The sequence below is a fragment of the Mustelus asterias genome, chromosome 2, assembly GCF_964213995.1.
Source record: "Mustelus asterias chromosome 2, sMusAst1.hap1.1, whole genome shotgun sequence".
NCBI lineage: Eukaryota > Metazoa > Chordata > Chondrichthyes > Carcharhiniformes > Triakidae > Mustelus > Mustelus asterias.
Genome location: NC_135802.1, coordinates 57,240,717 through 57,255,702, shown reverse-complemented (window position 1 = coordinate 57,255,702; position 14,986 = coordinate 57,240,717).

The following is a 14,986-nucleotide window of genomic DNA, read 5'->3' as shown; positions in this document are numbered from 1 at the left end:
AAGTTTTGCAGGGCGCTTAAAAGATTAAATAAGATTAAATATTATTTCTGAAGTTTGCATGGAGCTTTGTTGGTACAGTACATGCACGATCAGATTAGGATTTGGAGGAGGAGTTAAAATGAAAAAACATTGGAAGCTGTGGATTGTAGCTGCAGACAAAGCAGAGATGGTCAATAATGCAGTCTGGCCTTTCTAATGGAGAGGAGACCATAATGTGAGTCATTGAACAATATCGTCGATTAGGGGAATTGCATGTAAGTTTCACACGGAAGATTGTTTGGGGCTCTGGAAAACAGCATGGAAGGAGATAAATACATTTTGTCATCTTCTATAGGTCCCTTCTCACATATACCTTTACAGTAAAAGGTTCAAATTCTTCTAACCTTTCTTCAAACTTCTAACCATTCTCCAACAGCATGGATTAACCATTTGTCAGATATGTTCTCAGGATATGCGTGAGATTGGAAAGGTCACATTCATTGATGATCTCTTTGCCCTGAGAAGATATCAGGACTTCTTAAGCAATAACTTGTAAAACTGAGGTTTTTATAGGACCACATTTAAGTAATGTTAAAAATCAATTGTGTAAAGTGAAACCAGACTCTAAGTCGGAGGTCAATCTACCTTGTCATGTCTGTGCCAATTCTTTGCAAAAGTATCTCAATGCTGTACTTCCTTTCCATTGCCCTGCACCTTCTTCAGCTTTGAATGTTCATCCATGATTTTGACCAAGTCACAATGAATGTGGAAGCAAAATGTAAATTCTTTGGTTTAGATCACCTATACAGTTCCGAATATGACCACAGCTAATAGAAATTGGTGTGTTACTTAGCAACGACTTGTTACCAAGAAAGACTTAATTGATTGGTTTGTCCATTTGACTCTTTAATGAACTGGTTCAAAACTACTGTATTATTTGTGCTAACTTAGACAACTGTTACTTAGACAACTTGTTTTGTAATTTAATCTGATATAAAAATATCTGAGTAACTAATGTGAGTCTTCCTGAGAAATGATATGGATCCATAATGGAAATTCTACCTATAGATTTTGAGTCATTAAGGCGAATGGTGCACTTTCCTAGATTCTTTATACACAAGGTCATTCTTCAGATCATATGGAATAAAAGTGCTTGCTCACATGAGCTATTGTTTGTGTTGTAGGACCAATAAAAGCATCTGATTTGAAGCATAACATTGCAAAAGTAAATCCAGAAGGGAGAAAAATACACATAAATCAAACACTTAGCCATAATACAAATTAACCGTAACAACGGTGTAGGTGACTGACTCAATGTAAACAGGAAATCTTCATTATAAAATATGAGAAAAAATTTTTTTCCTTCAAATTACTTACTAAAGTCCTTGGAGCTATGGGTATTTTAGATTTATTTTTCGACGACAGGTTGTCAAATAAATAAAATTACAGATAAGAAAGGCAGCACATATGTACTTAATATGTGGACATAGAATATTTATATCTTAACATTTCACAAAGGGCTAAATTTAGGGATTTTTATAAGGAAAGTCATATACTTCATGGCTTAGGTAAAAGTAGTACAATTATCTGCAAAAGGAATTTTGAAATCCTGTGCATTGTTGGTAATAAAGAAGGCGAATACTTTCAGATACTAAAAATAGAAATTAAACATATTGAAATAAATGGGTGGAGGAGTGATTACAGCCAAAGGGCATGCATAAATTTGCAGAATCACTCTCTCCATAAGGCCTGGCATCTTAAGTCACAAGTTAAAGACAGATAAGGAAGCCCACTTAGCTCATTCATCCTGTAAGATCCTAATCCCCTTCCATCATGTTCAAAGGCGGATTAAAAATTCTTGTGGCTCCAGGCACCAAGAACATTCAGGGACTCTCCACACCACCTACACAGTGTCCATTAAAACATAAAGATGGAGCAAAATGCCGAAAGGAATAGTCCCACTGAATGTTTACACACCCCGTTACTTAACAAGGCAAATCATAAGGGGAGACTTAATAGAGGTTTATAAAATGATGAAGGGGATAGATAGAGTGAACGTTCAAAGACTATTTCCTCGGGTGGATGTAGCTGTTACTAGGGAGCATAACTATAAGGTTCATGGTGGGAGATATAGGAAGGATATCAGAGGTAGGTTCTTTACGCAGAGAGTGGTTGGGGTGTGGAATGGACTGCCTGCAGTGATAGTGGAGTCAGACACTTTAGGAACATTGAAGCGGTTATTGGATAGGCACATGGAGCATACCAGGATGATAGGGAGTGGGATAGCTTGATCTTGGTTTCAGATAAAGCTCGGCACAACATTGTGGGCCGAAGGGCCTGTTCTGTGCTGTACTGTTCTATGTTCTATATCAAAATATGCTATTCCTAAATGAAATTGATTTCATCATCGTATGCAATTCTCCTACATTAATGAGTTTTGCTGGGAGCGTTATATTTGGCTGGGGCCCTAGCTATTGGGCCTATAGACCCCTGATCATAGCACCCATTGCCCCCTCTATTCTATCTGGAGGTTTCTTCATATGTGAACACACCTTGGACTGAAAGGCCCCACTAATGTGGGAAAGGAAGTGGCAGGGAACAAAAATGCTGGTGCCAGTCAGTCCAATCTCCTGGCTGAGATGGGTGCTATGAAAATGTAAGCAGCACAGAGAGGGGTGGCCAGTGGCACCCAGGTGCCATTAGGTCAATGCAGGTTGTGGGGAACATAGGTAGTAAGTGTTCAGGTAGTGAAGGAGGTCATTACCCTCCTGGCATCACAGGGGCAAAAGAGTAGGGGACAAGGCTGCCAAACACAAATTGGGATGGGAGGTTGGATAAGGAGGTGGAAGGGAGAGGTGGCATCAAGGTGACTGTATGTGCACTGGTGGAGGGTGTATTTTAAAGCCTTGGAGAGCAAAAGCCTTTACATTTCCTTGTAACTCAGGCCTATGATGAGAGGGACCAGTCTCCATGATCATTCTTTGAGCTACCTGCAGAGCTTGTATCTCAGTGACATTACTCAGGAAATGGTCTGACCAGTTTAAACATTATTTCCGAACATGAACTCTGACATTTTAGTTCCATAGTTCAGCATTTTGCTTTCTTTGTTGGCAGGATGTGACAAGTGGTGTTCCTCAAGAATCTGTACAAGGCCCCAATTTTCACCAGAGGTATCAATGATTTGAATAATGGAATAGAGAGTTGGATATTCAAGTTTATAAAACCAAATTAGGAGCCTTAATTACTTCTGTAGATGGGAACAGGAAGTTACCGTAGGATATAGGCAGATTGAATGAATGGGCAGAACTGTGGCAGATGGAATTCAATGGGAAGAGATTTGAGGTAATTTACTTTTGATCCACGAAAGACAAAGGAGTATTTTCTTAATGATGAGAGACTATGACCTGTGACACAGTAAAGGGTTTTGGGTGTATATTAAGTGCACAAATCACTAAAAGCAAGACCAGAGGTACAAAATATAAAAACGCGAAAGGGATATTAACCTTTACATCAATAGGACTGGAAAACATTGAAATGAGATTATGCTTCAGTTGTATACAGCTTCAATTGAAATAATGGAAATTAAATACTGGAATAACTGAAGCTATTATCTTGGGACAGTTCCCTAGCTGATGGCTTTCTGCAATCTGTCTGAGGCTGAACCAGACAATTCACAATCTTCGTGCCGAGTTTGCCTCCGAGATGAGCTTCCAACTGTGTATCTGCATAATCACCAAGATCTGCTTCTTCCATCTTTGTGACATTGGGCAGAATCTTCCTCTCTTGCCATGAGTTCTGTGGTGGGATGAGAAAGTGTGAGTAATTCCTGCCGCATAACGGGGCAGGCCTTCCACTCAATTGTGCGCTCTACATCTCATTAGTTCATGTGTTCCACATTGAGTCTTGTGGCAGGATAGGTAGGAAGTCAACAAACCCTCCATCATGTCTGTTCTGTATTTAAAAGGCACCCAGACCATCCTTCATTAATAGGGCATTCCAGCTTTTAGTTTATTTTCAGAAGCAGCTTGAAGCTGAGAGAAACAGCAGTGTTTCTTCCCTCTCGCTGGAGTTGGAGTTTTTGCTGTTTGTATCCAGGCATTCCCAATCTTCTTTACCTGTGACCCCATCAGCTCCAGATGCTGAAGCATTGGAGGGTGCACCTGCCAGTGAGCAGGAGACCCAAAGCAGTCCGGGCCGTCAAGAGGATACTCGCCAAAGTCATCACAGACAACAGGGCATGACAGTCAGCTGGCTGTCTCCACCTCTGCAATGGAGGTTGGGGAAGTACCAAGATGTAGTGGTAGAGGAAGGAAAATTAAAAAGTTTGGAATGAGCACTGGTGGCATGGGCATTCAATGATTGTAAATAGTTTCTGTACTCTAATATATGTTATATTGCATGGTTCAGAGAGCTTCTGGATTCATTCTTGCTGCTAATGGTTTTAATGATCCCTCCCCTCCCCGTCCAGAGGTGGACCAAGGATTGGTCTTCTTCTCCGAATACATGGCTACGCAGGGAGCCATCACTCTTTGACAAGGGTGGTGACTACCATACACGAGAAGCCTTCTACATTAGTCCGCTAGCCTCCACTGTCCTCAGGACTCAAAGGATAGACCTTATCACAATGGAAAGACTAAGCTCATGAGCCCATGTCAGGCTGGTCCATTCCCCCAAGAGGATGAAGATTTGCAGTCTTGACTTGGCTGCCATTCACTGCCTTGTGGGCATCCGTCCCTCTCTTCCCCAACACAGTGTAAAGCAAATGGTCCATGGCTCAGAGTGAATGACAGCTCTACAGCTTGCTGGGATCCTGTTGTCATAAGAACGTTCTTGGTCAGACTTGCTGCTTTGTGGCCTTCACTAAATAGTGAGGAATAGCTTTGGCGAAAGCTCCACATACATTCAGCATATGTTTATCAGGGTTTCTCTTTAGTTGTTCAGTTGTGCTCAACTTGAGCTCCACCCCTCTTCCCCCCCACCCAGCAATGTTTTACACTTGGATATCAAGGTCGTTGCTTTAGCCTGGAGCTGGCTCTGCCTCCGGATCATAGAATCCATCATAGAATCCCTGCAGTGCAGAAGGAGGTCATTCAGGCAGGAAAAAGGGTAGGTCGTGCCTCACAAACCTTATTGAGTTCTTTGAGAAGGTGACCAAAGAGGTGGATGAGGGTAAAGCAGTTGATGTGGTGTATATGGATTTCAGTAAAGTGTTTGATAAGGTTCCCCACAGTAAGCTATTGCAGAAGATACGGAGGCATGGGATTGAGGGTGATTTAGCGGTTTGGAACAGAAATTGGCTAGCTGTAAGAAGACAGAGAGTGGTGGTTGATGGGAAATGTTCATCCTGGAGTTCAGTTACTAGTGGTGTACCGCAAGGATCTGTTTTGGGGCCACTGCTATTTGTCATTTTGATAAATGACCTGGATGAGGGCATAGAACATAGAACATTACAGCGCAGTACAGGCCCTTCAGCCCTCGATGTTGCGCCGACCAGTGGAACTAATCTAAAGCCCCTCTAATCTACACTATTCCAATATCATCCATATGTTTATCCAATAACCACTTGAATGCTCTTAATGTTGACGAGTCCACTACTGCTGCAGGCAGGGCATTCCACGCCCTTACTACTCTCTGAGTAAAGAACCTACCTCTAACATCTGTCCTATATCTCTCACCCCTCAATTTAAAGCTATGTCCCCTCGTGCTAACCATCACCATCCGAGGAAAAAGGCTCTCACTATCCACCCTATCTAATCCTCTGATCATCTTGTATGCCTCTATTAAGTCACCTTTTAACCTTCTTCTCTCTAATGAAAACAACCTCAAGCCCCTCAGCCTTTCCTCATATGATTTTCCCACCATACCAGGCAACATCCTGGTAAATCTCCTCTGCACCCTTTCCATCACTTCCACATCTTTCCTATATTGTTCATCCAGAGATGAAGGATGGGTTAGTAAATTTGCGTATGACACAAAAGTCGGTGGAGTTGTGGACAGTGCGGAAGGTTGTTGCAGGTTACAGAGGGACATAGATAAGCTGTAGTGCTGGGCTGAGAGGTGGCAAATGGAGTTCAATGCGGAAAAGTGTGAGGTGATTCACTTTGGAAGGAGTAACAGGAATACAGAGTACTGGGCTAATGATAAGATACTTGGTAGTGTGGATGAACAGAGAGATCTCGGTGTCCATGTGCATAGATCCCTGAAAGTTGGCACCCAGGTTATAGAACATAGAACAGTACAGCACAGAACAGGCCCTTCGGCCCACGATGTTGTGCCGAGCTTTATCTGAAACCAAGATCAAGCTATCCCACTCCCTATCATCCTGGTGTGCTCCATGTGCCTATCCAATAACTGCTTAAATGTTTCTAAAGTGTCTGACTCCACCATCACTGCAGGCAGTCCATTCCACACCCCAACCACTCTCTGCGTAAAGAACCTACCTCTGATATCCATCCTGTATCTCCCACCACGAACCCTATAGTTATGCCCCCTTGTAATAGCTCCATCCACCTGAGGAAATAGTCTTTGAACGTTCACTCTATCTATCCCCTTCATCATTTTATACACCTCTATTAAGTCTCCCCTCAGCCTCCTCCGCTCCAGAGAGAACAGCCCTAGCTCCCTCAACCTTTCCTCATATGACCTACCCTCCAAACCAGGCAGCATCCTGGTAAATCTCCTCTGCACTCTTTCCAGCGCTTCCACATCCTTCTTATAGTGAGGTGACCAGAACTGCACACAATATTCCAAATGTGGTCTCACCAAGGTCCTGTACAGTTGCAGCATAACCCCACGGCTCTTAAACTCCAACCCCCTGTTAATAAAAGCTAACACACTATAGGCCTTCTTCACAGCTCTATCCACTTGACTGGCAACCTTTAGAGATCTGTGGATATGGACCCCAAGATCTCTCTGTTCCTCCGCAGTCTTCAGAACCCTACCTTTGACCCTGTAATCCACATTTAAATTTGTCCTACCAAAATGAATCACCTCACATTTATCAGGGTTAAACTCCATTTGCCATTTTTCAGCCCAGCTTTGCATCCTATCTATGTCTCTTTGCAGCCTACAACAGCCCTCCACCTCATCCACTACTCCACCAATCTTGGTGTCATCAGCAAATTTACTGATCCACCCTTCAGCCCCCTCCTCTAAGTCATTAATAAAAATCACAAAGAGCAGAGGACCAAGCACTGATCCCTGCGGCACACCGCTAGCAACCTGCCTCCAATCCGAAAATTTTCCATCGACCACCACCCTCTGTCTTCGGTCAGACAGCCAGTTACCTATCCAATCGGCCAACTTTCCCTCTATCCCACACCTCCTCACTTTCATCATAAGCCGACCATGGGGGACCTTATCAAACGCCTTACTAAAATCCATGTATATGACATCAACTGCCCTACCTTCATCAACACACTTAGTTACCTCCTCAAAAAATTCTATCAAATTTGTGAGGCACGACTTGCCCTTCACGAATCCGTGCTGACTATCTCGGATTAATCCGCATCTTTCTAAATGGTCGTAAATCCCATCCCTAAGGACCCTTTCCATCAATTTACCAACCACCGAAGTAAGACTAACCGGTCTATAATTACCAGGGTCATTTCTATTCCCTTTCTTAAACAGAAGAACAACATTCGCCATTCTCCAGTCCTCTGGCACCATCCCCGTGGACAGCGAGGACCCAAAGATCAACGCCAAAGGCTCTGCAATCTCATCCCTTGCCTCCCACAGAATCCTAGGATACATTTCATCAGGCCCAGGGGACTTATCGACCTTCAGTTTATTCAAAACTGCCAAGACACCCTCCCTCCGAACATCTATTTCCTCCAGCCTATTAGCCTGTAACACCTTCTCTTCCTCAAAAACATGGCCCCTCTCCTTGGTGAACACTGAAGAAAAGTATTCATTCATCACCTCGCCTATCTCTACTGACTCCATACACAAGTTCCCACTACTGTCCTTGACCGGCCCTAACCTCACCCTGGTCATTCTTTTATTCCTCACATAAGAGTAAAAAGCCTTGGGGTTTTCCTTGATCCGACCCGCCAAGGACTTCTCATGTCCCCTCCTAGCTCTCCTAAGCCCCTTTTTCAGCTCATTCCTTGCTAACTTGATAGGGTTGTTAAGAAGGCGTACGGTGTGTTAGCTTTTATTGGTACAGGGATTGAGTTTCGGAGCCAGGAGGTCATGTTGCAGCTGTACAAAGCTCTGGTGAAGCCGCACTTGGAGTATTGCGTACAGTTCATTGGATAATTGGATAATTATCCAATTGGATAAATTGGTCATTGGTCATAAATTGGTCATTATCCAATTGGTCATTGGATAAACATATGAATGATATTGGAATAGTGTAGGTTAGATGGGCTTTAGATTGGTTTCACTGGTCGGCGCAACATTGAGGGCCGAAGGGCCTGTACTGCGCTGTAATGTTCTATGTTCTATTCGGCCCATCGAGTCTGCACCAACCACAACCCCACCCAGGCCCTTTTCCCGTAACCCCACATATTTACCCTGCTAATCCCCTAACACGAGGGTCAATTTAGCATGGCCAATCAGCCTAACCCACACATCTTTGGAGTGGGGGAGGAAACTGGAGCACCCGGAGGAAACCCGGGTACTCAGGGAGAATGTGCAAACTCCAGACAGACAGTGACCCAAGGCTGGAATTGAACCCAGGTCCCTGGTGCTGTGAGGCAGCAGTGCTAACCATTGTGCCGCCAGATGATGCATGTTTCTTTTCAAACTGTCTCCACCATCTTTTACCTTCTCCCTATTACTCACCAACTTCCCCAAATTACTGACATCCCTCTCCTCCCCACACCTGCTTCTGTCACCTTCACTATCCCCTCAATAACCATTCAGCATCCACCCTATCACACTGGACCCTATCACTGTTAATCAGCACATACCTTACCACCCGCTGAGCCCACCCTAGTCACCATTCCAATGCCTACCCTCTTCCTCCCCACTCCTGTGACCTCTGTACTCCTCCAATTGTGACCTCTTGCGCACCCTCTATTTCAGTTGTTGATGACTGTACATTTCACACTAACCTGTGGAATTCCCTCCCTAAACCTCTCTGCCTCTCTCTCCTTCTTTAAGATACTCTTAAAATCTACCTCCTTGACCAAACGTTTGGTCGCCTGTCCTTGTATATCTCTTTGTGACTCAGTGTAAAAGTTTGCTTGGTATCATTCTTGTGAAGCACCTTAGGTCATTTTATTATGTAAACGACTATGTAAATGCAAGTTGTTGTTGTTGTCATGTTTGACCCCCCCTCCCTCCCCCCACCCCACCTCTTTTAGGTAAGACAACAGCGTTGCTCTGTGCTTCTCCTTGCATCCTCCAAAGGGCACATTAAAGCACTCATCACTGCTTCCTGCGAGCAGCAACACCAACTACTTCATCCTATTCTTGCAATAACCACACACCCACTTTGATGCCCAAACCCCAATTAAAATCATGATTCTCCTTAGCTGTTCCACCTGGTAAGGCCTCTTCTCCACTCCCTTAAATCCAAAGTTGCAATCTTTGGCATATCGGATGGACAACTGGTTTAGCCATTTACCACCAGATCTGACAGAATCACACAAAGCATTATTGGGTCCTATTTTGTCTTCCAAACCTGTTCACTATTTTTGGATTATCCTGGAAAGCAATAGTTGTTCTAGGTTCTTTCTCTACTTCAAATTGGTCCTTAAACCCCTCTCCTCTACCCTCAACTCCAATAATAAATGTGAAGAACTCATAGACTTCTTTATCACTAACATTGGACCATCTGATCCGCTGCCTTTGCTATCTCCGGCCATTCTTTTAACAAGTCAAACTTCTAAGTTTCTCCATGCCCTAGCGCTCCACTTGTATCTGTGTTTAGTTTGTGTTTATCTCCCCTCATGCCCTTTCAGGGCTGATGTTTTCCATGAGATCCACCCCCTGCTCCCTCGACATTGTTCCCACCAAACTGCTGACCACCGAACTTCTGTTCCTGACTCCCACATTAGCTGATAGTGTGAACAATGCTCTCGATTCAGGTACCCTCCCCCTCTCCTTCAAATTTGTCCTCACCACCCTTTCCAAAAAAAAATCCCTTGACATCTTCCAAGTCCTGTTCACCCATCACCCCTGTGCTCACTGACCTACTCTAGTTTCTGGTTAAGCAAAGTCTCAAATTTAATATTCTCATCCTGCTTTAAAATTTCTCCATCATCTCACCCCTCTCTGACTCTATAATCGTCCCAGCCCCATATTCCTCCAAGATATCTACAATCTTCCAATTCAGGCCTCTTGAGTATCACTGATTTTAAACCCGCCATCATTGGCATTTGTGCATTCAACAATCAAGGTCCTAAGCTTTGTCACTTCTTTCCTCAGGCTTTCTGTCTCTACCTCATTTACCTCCTTTAAAGTTCTCCTTAAAAACTATCCCTTTGACCAAACTTTTAGTTATCTGCTCTAATTATCTTTATATGGTTTGGTATCAAATATGGCTTAATAATGCTCCTGTGCAGTGCTTTGGGCATCTAATTTGTTAATGGGTTAGTGGTGCTTTATAGATAAAAGTTATTGCTTTTGCTTCTTCCCATCTAGAGTAGTACATTTAGTTTTGGGCCCCACACCTTAGGAACACTATACTGACCTTGGAGGGGGTACAGTGCTGAATCACCAAAATTATACGCGATCTTAAAAAGATTTAATTAGGAAGACAGGCTGCAATAATTTGACTTGCAGTCCCTTGTGTTTAGAAGGTTGGAAGTTGATCTGACTGAGGCCTTTGAAATGATAAAATGATTAAATGCAGAGGTATGTATTGAAGAATAGTTTGTCTGGTGAGGGTACTGTTGCACAGTGCTTATGTTACTGAACTACTAATCCAGAGGCCCACAGGAATATCAGTTCAAATCCCACTCTGGAAACAGGGGGATTTAAATTTAATTAATGAAACAAATCTGGAATAAAAAGCTGCTATCAATAATGGTGACCATGAAATTACAGAATTGTTATAAAAGCTTGTCAATTTCATTAATGTGGTTTCAGGCAGGAAATCACCATCCTTACCCAATGTGGCCTAAATGTGGCTCCAGTCGCACACTATAAATGTGGTGACTCTTACCTGCCCTCTGAAATGGCCTAAGAAGCTACAAAGTAGCATTCATTAAGGTGGCTCATCACCAACTCCCAACAACAATGAATGCTGGCCCTGCCACTGATGCCCACATCCAGTGAATGAATTTTTTTTTAAATTGAAAATTGGAGCGAAGTTATGCCAGAGTAAAATCACAAAGGCTAGTGAAAATCAAAAATATTTTCTTTGAAAAAGGCTGTGGAAGCAAGAGTAATAAGCTTAATGTTGAGCCAGAATTAATTAAAACTGGATTAAGACTGAGATTAGCAGTTTTTTATTAGGTAAGGGAATCAAGGATATTGACTAAAGGTTCGTAAATGCAGATGAGGCACAGATCAACCAGATCTAACGGATTGGCGGAGTGGAAGGGCTGAATGACAAAGGAAACTATGAAGATATGAAGCAGGAGTTGGCTAAAATAGATTGGAGAGCATCATGAAAATCCATGATGATCAATAGGCAATGTCTAATGTATGCATTGCAACAGTTATACATTCCTTTCTGGTGCAAAAACACAGGAAAAGCAGCACAACCATGGCTAACAAAATCAATTATGGATAGTATTAGATTCTGTAGACTCTGGAACAGTCCTGGCAGACTGGTGTTTGGCAAATGCAACACCAATATTTAAAAAAAGGAGGGAGGGAGAAAGTAGGAAATTACAGACCAGTTAGCCTAACTTCAGTAGCAGGGAAAATTATGAGTCTATTATAAACGATATTAAAACAAAACATTTAGAAAATATGAATGGGATTAGACAATGCCAATATGGATTTATGAAACGGAAATCCCGTTTGACAAACTGACTGTAGTTTTTTGTGGACATAACTAGTGAAATAGATAAGGGTGAACCAGTGTATTTGGATTTTCAGAAAGCATTTTTTAATAAAGTTCCACATAAGAGGTTTGTGTGCAAAATTAAAGCACATGGGATTGAGGGTAATATATTTGCATGGGTTGAGAATTGGTTAGCAATAGAGAACAGGAATAAATGGGTCTTTTTCAAAGTGGCAGGCAGTGACTATTGGGGTCCCGCAGGGATCAGTGGTTGGGCCCCAGCTATTCACAACAAACATCAATGAGTTGTATGAGGGAAGCAAATGTAATATTTCCAAGTTTGCTGATAACATAAAATTTGATGGGAATGTGACTGTTGAGGAGGATGTTAAAAGACATCAAGGTGACTCAGACAAGTTGAATGAGTGGGCAAATACATGGGAGATGCAGTATAAAGTGGATAAATGTGAAGTTATCCACTTCAGATTAAGAAACAGAGTAGCAGAGTATCAGTTAAATGGTTAAAGATTGGGAAATGTGGACATACAAAGGGACCTGGGTGTCAAAGAACAAAGAACAGTACAGCACAGGAAACAGGCCCTTCGGCCCTCCAAGCCTGTGCCGCTCATTGGTCCAACTAGATCATTCGTTTGTATCCCTCCATTCCCAGACTGCTCATGTGACTATCCAGGTAAGTCTTAAACTGTGCCAGCGTGTCTGCCTCCACCACCCTACTTGGCAGTGCATTCCAGGCCCCCTCCACTCTCTGTGTAAAAAACGTCCCTCTGATATCTGAGTTATACCTCGCCCCTCTTACCTAGAGCCCGTGACCCCTCGTGATCGTCACCTCCGACCTGGGAAAAAGCTTCCCACTGTTCACCCTATCTATACCCTTCATAATTTTGTACACCTCTATTAGGTCTCCCCTCATTCTCCGTCTTTCCAGGGAGAACAAGCCCAGTTTACCCAATCTCTCCTCATAGCTAAGACCCTCCATACCAGGCAACATCCTGGTAAACCTTCTCTGCACTCTCTCCAAAGCCTCCACGTCCTTCTGGTAGTGCGATGACCAGAACCGGACGCAGTACTCCAAATGTGGCCTAACCAGCGTTCTATACAGCTGCAACATCAGACTCCAGCTTTTATACTCCATACCCCGTCCTATAAAGGCAAGCATACCATATGCCTTCTTCACCACCTTCTCCACCTGTGCTGCCACCTTCAAGGATTTGTGGACTTGCACACCTAGGTCCCTCTGTGTTTCTATACTCTTGATGGCTCTGCCATTTATTGTATAACTCCCCCTTATATTAGTTCTTCCAAAATGCATCACTCCGCATTTATCTGGATTAAATTCCATCTGCCATTTCTCCACCCAATTTTCCAGCCTATCTATATCCTGCTGTATTGTCCGACAATGTTCATCGCTATCCGCAAGTCCAGCCATCTTCGTGTCATCCGCAAACTTGCTGATTACACCAGTTACACCTTCTTCCGAATCATTTATGTCTTTGAACGCCTGTCACAGAAAGTAAACAAGCAGGTACAGCACATAGACTGCAGTATTTCAAGAAGACAGCTTAGCATCACCTTCTCAAAGGCAACTAGGGATGGGCAATAAATACTGGCCAGCCAGTGATGCCCATGTGCCATGATTGAATTAAGAAAAAGCAGTTAGGAAGGCAAATGGTATTTTGGTCTTCATTGCAAGAGGATTTGAGTAAAGGAGCAAGGATGTCTTATGGCAGCTGTACAGGGCTTTAGTGAGACCACACTGGAGCATTGAGTACAGTTTTGATCTCTTTATCTAAGAAAGGATATACCTGCCACATAGGGAGTGCAGCAAAGGTTCACCAGACTGATTCCTGGGGTGGTAGGATTGTCATGTGAGAAGAGATTAAGTTGACTCGGTGTGTATTCGCTGGAATTGAGAAGAATGAGAAGAGATCTGGTTAAACATCCAGCTGGAATTTCTGGCCGTTCACACTGATGGGATTCTCTGGTCCTGCCGGCAGCACAGCCTCACCCATGGGTTTTTTCCAGCATGTGGTGAAGTCAATGGGAATTCCCATTGACAGTGGCGGACCGGAGAATCCCGTTGCTAGTAAACAACATGCCACAGCCCACTGGTGGGAAACATATGGCTGGGAGGCCGGAGAATCTCACCCCTAAAATTCTGACAGGGCTAGACAGAATGGATGCAAAGATCAGAGATGTTGTTTTCTCTGGCTGTTGAGTGTAGAACGGAGTGGAGGGAGGGGGGGGGGGCGGGGGGTTGTTCACAGTCTCAGAATATGTGGGGTAGGCCATTTAGGACTGAGATGAGAAATTTCTTCACTCAGAGGGTGGAGAAACTGCAGAATTATTTACCATAGAAAGCTGTGGAGGCTAAATCACTGAATATATTTAAGCAGGAAATAGATTTCTAGACTCTAAAGATGTCAAGGGGTATGGAGAGAGTGCAGGAGTATGGTGTTGAGATAGAATATCACCCCTGGTCATATTGAATGGCAGAGCAGACTCGAAGGGCCAAATGGCCTAATCCTGCTTCTATTTTCTATGTTTCTATTTTGTGTTTCTATGGTAGCTGCTTAGCAGTGAATGCTATTCTGAGTGCTAAATCTATGAAAAACATTGGCTCTCTTTCAGAAAAGGCGGAATTTGCCTAATGCTGGAAATCTGAAGTAACAGAAAATTCTGGAAATACTCGGTAGGCCTGGCAGCAACTGTGATGAAACAGAGTTTACTTTTTAGTCTGTGAACCTCCACGAGTACCCCTTTCTGCTTCCTCCTTTGTCATTGCCACATTATGTGTGGCACACTTGTCCCACTAATTTTTATTTGATGTGCAGCATTTTACATGGAAACTAGAAGCAGGAGGAGGCCATTTGGCCCTTTGAGCCTGCTCCGCCATTCATTTTGATCATGGCTGATCATCAAATTCAATATCCTGATCCCCCCCTTCCTCCCATATCCCTTGGTCCCTTTAGCCCCAAGAGCTATATCTAATTTCTTCTTGAAATCAAGCAGCGTTTGATCCATCTCAAGACATTACCTGCAACCCATTTTACATTGATTTGTACTAAATTTCATTTATCATTA